We start from the raw sequence: 5364 nt of genomic DNA on the forward strand, positions 1-5364 counted from the left end.
ATTTATTTAAATCATTTAATGCTAGGAAGGAAAGACGACCTGGTAAGATTAGGGAACAGTAGATAAAATTAATTTTGCAGCGGAAAGTTTCGAGGCTACCTGTCTGTTTGTTCTTTTTGCTCTTATCGGGAAAACATAATATTTTTTCTAATTGCAAAAGGAGCACCATTACACCGATTAATGATAAGAAACGTACACTGAAGCGCCAAAGAATCTGGTATAGGCAAGTGTATTCAAATAGAGATATATGTAAACAGGCAGAATACGGCACTGCAGTCGGCAACGCCTATATAAGACGACAAGTGTCTGTCGCAGGTGTTAGATCGGTTACTGCTACTACAACAGCAGATTATCAAGATTTAAATGAGTTTGAACGTAGTATTATAGCCGGCGCACAACCGATGGGACACAGCATCTCCGAGGTAGGGATGGTTGGTTGGTTGGTTGTTCCGGGGAAGGAGACCAGACAGCGAGGTCATCGGTCTCATCGGATTAGGGAAGGACGGGAAAGGAAGTCGGCCGTGCCCTTTGAAAGGAACCATCCCGGCATTTGCCTGGAGCGATTTAGGGAAATCACGGAAAACCTAAATCAGGATGGCCGGACGCGGGATTGAACCGTCGTCCTCCCGAATGCGACTCCAGTGTCTAACCACTGCGCCACCTCGCTCGGTGGATAGGGATGAAGTGGGGATCTTTCCCGTACTACCATTTCATGAGTGTATCGTGAACATCAGGAATCCGGTAAAATATCAAACCAGCGGCCGGAAAAAGATCCTGCAAGAACGAGACCATCGATGACTGAAGAGAATCGTTCTACATAAGGGACGTGCAACCCTTCCGAAAACTGCTACAAATTCCAGTGCTGGGCTACAAACAAATGTCAGCGTTCAAACCATTCAACGAAACCTCATCGATATGGGCTTTCGGAGCCGATGGCCCACTCGTGTACCCTTGATGACCGCGCGACACAAAGATTTACGCCTCGCCCGGGCCCGTCAGCACCGACACTGTTGGTGACTGGAAACATGTTGCCTGATCCTACGAGTCTCGTTTCAAATTGTATCAAGCGGATGGACGTGTACTGATATGGAGATAACCTCATGCCCCATGGATCCTGCATGTCAGCACGGGACTGATCAAGCTGGCGGAGGCTCTGTAATGGTGTGTGGCGTGTGCAGTTGGAGTGATATGGGACCCCTGATACGTCTAGATACGACTCTGTCAGGTGATACGTACGTAAGCATCTCGTTTCATCACCTGCATCCATTCATGTCTATTGTGCATTCCGACGGGCTTGGGCAATTCCAGCAGGAGAAAGCGATACCCCACACGTCCAGAATTACAACAGAGTGGTTCCAGAAACACTCTTCTGAGTTTAAACTCTTCAGCTGGCCACCAAACTCCCCAAACATGAACATTATTGAGCATATATGAGATGTGTTGGAACGTGCTGTTCAGAAGAGATCTCCACCCCCTTGCAATCCTACGGATTTATGGACAGCCCTGCAGGATTCATGGTGTCAGTTCAGCCCCCCCCCCCCCCCCATCCCCAGCACTAATTCAGACATCAGTCGAGTCCATGCCACGTCATGGTGCGGCACTTCTGCGTGCTCGCATGGGCCCTGCGCTATATTAGGCAGGTATGAGATTTTCTTTGGTTCTACAGTGTAGAATCACATTCTCAGCACTCGCCGTTAATTCTAACAATTCCTTGATATGTGTATAAAAACAGAAGCTCAACGTATGCTTTACACAAGACTTAATCAGAAGAAACTACATACGGAAAAATACATGCACCTTCGAGACGAAATCATGAATGACGGAAACATTGACGACATTGGAACAATGGTAATCTTACCCTTATCATACATATGAAGTCCGAGACACAGATTCAAGATGCCATGACCTACGTAAGAGAATGTGGACGACCTGAGCTCTTCATAACATTCACATGCAACTCGTTGTGGCCAGAAATCAAACAACAACGAAGATACGGACAAGTCCCATGCATCTACGTGACATAACAGCCCGAGTTTTCCGAAGCCATCACAAAGTACCACATCTTTGGAACAGTTAGATGCTGCATGTACACTATCGTATGGCAAAAACGAGACTGCCTCACTCGCACAATCTCATATGGCTACACGACGGAATCCATCCCACGGGTACCGGGAAAAATCAAAGCTGAATTTGCGAGTCTGTAAGAAGATCCGGAACTATACTACATAGTAGCGGAAAACATGATTCACGGACCTTGCGGGCGATTAAAGCCCAATTCGCCATGATGGAAAATGTAGAAAAAATACTGAAAACCATACTTGGACGACACACGAACCAGAATTTATGGCTATCGCAGTAGAGAAGACGATTACCCAAAAACGGTGGCTTCACAGCAAAAATACCAATACCAGGAAGCGACGAACTGGAAATAGATAATCAACGAGTAGTACCATTCAACACAGTGCTTTCCAAAATTTTCCAAGCACACTTAAACGTAAAATACTGCGCTCATTTAAATCCATAAAATATGTCCGTAAGTATGTGAACAAAAGAAGTGACACGTCAATATTTGAAACAGCCAAAGACATCGAACAAGAAGAGAGAAACGCCGAATTTTCATGTAGCAAAAGGTAAGATACATCAACTGTAAAGAAGCAGCGTGGCGGATTTGCTGTTTTTCTATACACGAGCGCAAACCAACTGTAAAATATCCAGCAGTACGTTTGGAGAATAGACAGAGAGTTTACTTCACAAAATATACCACAAGAAAAATTGCAAGCGAACCACCCCAGAACACAACATTAAGAGCTTTTTACCAATTGTGCCAAATGGATCCATTCCCGAAAACATTGCTATTTTGTCGACTTGGAAGACAGGAAGAAAAATCTTTCAATGGTGAAAACAAGTAATTCCAGTAGATCATCCAGGAATCATCCAAATTAGCGCAATAGGCCGAGTATACACCGTAAATCCGAAAAACGTTGCACCTATCTACGGATGTTGTTACACGAAATACGGGAACCAACAAGTTTCACAGATCTCAAGACTGTTGAGGGTTACCTGTGCCAGACGTACGTAGAAAGATGCCAGCGCTTAGGACTACTGGAAAACGACAACCACTGGGAGTTAACACTCCTCACGAGCTCAGCCGAACAAATGAGAGACTTATTCGCCATAATTCCAATAACAAGTAACACACCGACTCCAAAACAGCTGTAGGACTCCTTCAAGAAGAGTACGAGTGATGATGGACTGTACCATATCCGACAAGTTCATCCTGAAATGACCATCGAATTCAACGACGACATCTTCAATGAAACACTCATTCGCCAAGAAGGTAAATGTTTAGCAATAAACAACCAGACCTTAGCACAACTTGGGATGCAAGCGCCACGAAAAGATGCTATCAGTGTGCTAAACTTAAAAAATAACAAAGGAAAAAAGCTACAACATCAACGAACTACTTCGATACATTGCTCACAACAGACCACTCATCAATGACAATCAAAAGCAAATTTACAGCGTTATAATGGACCAGATCGACAACAAAACTGGCGGAATTATTTACTTGGACGCACCAGGCGGCACGGAGAAAACGTTTGTGATAAATCTGTTGCTGACGGAAGTACAGGTAAGCGCTAAACAAGACATCTCACTTGCACTAGCATCATCCGGCATTGCAGCCACACTTGTGGGAGGATGACGAACTGCCCATTTCGCCCTACAACTATCGCTGAATATAGCCGCAGAATAGTTTCCGGTGTCAAAAATCTCAAGAACGTATGCGCAGTGTGAACTTCTAAAGCAAGCTAATATCTTCTGAAACAAATGCACAATGGCATTTTAATAATCACTCGAAGCCATGGACATAACATCACAAGACTTACGAGGAAATTCTGAACTGATGTAAGGAGCTGCACTCACACTCTCAGGAGATTTTCGGCAAACACCAGCAGATGAGATCGAGATCAATACACGCTTTTAAAAAATCACATCTCTGGCCCCACATACAAATACTGCGACTAACAAACAGTACGAGAGTTGAACTATCGAAAGACGAAACAACAGCACATTTTGCTCAACAACTTTTACAAATAGCGAGATGGCACATATCCTACTGACCGCACGACCGTCCTCATTAACCTTAACAGTGATTTCTGCGACATAGGCACTGATGAAAATGAACTCATGGACTAAATTTATCCAAACATTGTTCACAACTATACCAATCCGGACTGGCTATTTGAAAGGGCAATTTTGGTGACTAAAAACAATATTGTCGACGGCATCAACTTTAATATTCAAAAAAAAAAAAATTCCCGGTGGGGAGAGAATATACAAATCGATCGACGCGATAGTAAACATTGAAGAAGTGTAAACTTCAAAAATGGTTCAAATGGCTCTGAGACTTTGAAAGGTGGCTACACTGAGCCACAGCGCCAGAGATTGCGCCAAAGAGTTTTATTCCGCCGCCTCCACTGGTGTGCTTGTCGAGATGTGGCAGTAGTCAGTGCTTGTCGAGATGTGGTAGTAGTGAGTCGGTGTTGAGATGTTGTAGTAGGGAGCGCTTGTTCCATGTTTTATGCAGTTGTTTGATGGGCTAGACAGCAGATGTTGTTCGAATGGAGATATTGTAATGATCAGAGTGCTTTTCGTCAATATATATGAAGGTAAAAAAATTCCCTTTTCTTTTTATTATTTCAATGTCTTAAATAATGCGTCAGTCAACAAAGCATCTGGCTTGTGTTCTTGTATTAGCGTGCAATTCTGGTTTTCTTGCGCAATTATAGTATTTCTATTTTTTTTTAATTACTTCAGTATAAATGGTATTTAAAATTCTTGTCTTATTGAAGAAGAACCGTGCCAGATGTGTACATTGAATCACACTTCCACACACAGAACAATTACACTTGTGTTTTGGTTTCGTAGGTTTTATAGTTGCTGGGGACTTAATTAATTAATTTTGTTAACGGAAATTTTCTTTCATTCTTTGTTGTTGTTCTATGCAGTCAGATTGCGTACTAAAACTAGTCAGGGCCAACCGTTTACGAGACTTCGTAATCGGACAGACAGCTACTAAAAATAAAAAGTATTTGCATTTTATATTTATATAATTAAGCCCCCATGCACGCTACGGCACATATTCACCTAGTGTAGTGAATCCCCCGAGGACTTTAATAGCCGCACATAATTTCCAGTTTGTGACTTAGTGGCCAATTTGGTGGGAGTGCGTACATAAATTGATCTAGCCATGAACGTGGATGTATGTCATTCTTAGAATGACGAAAGATCTTAAATTTCCGAACAGTTAAGAAGTGTTTATAGTCAAAGTTTTCTCCTCATGGCGACAAAAACCTACCGCGT

Source organism: Schistocerca americana, chromosome 6, assembly GCF_021461395.2.
Source record: "Schistocerca americana isolate TAMUIC-IGC-003095 chromosome 6, iqSchAmer2.1, whole genome shotgun sequence".
NCBI lineage: Eukaryota > Metazoa > Arthropoda > Insecta > Orthoptera > Acrididae > Schistocerca > Schistocerca americana.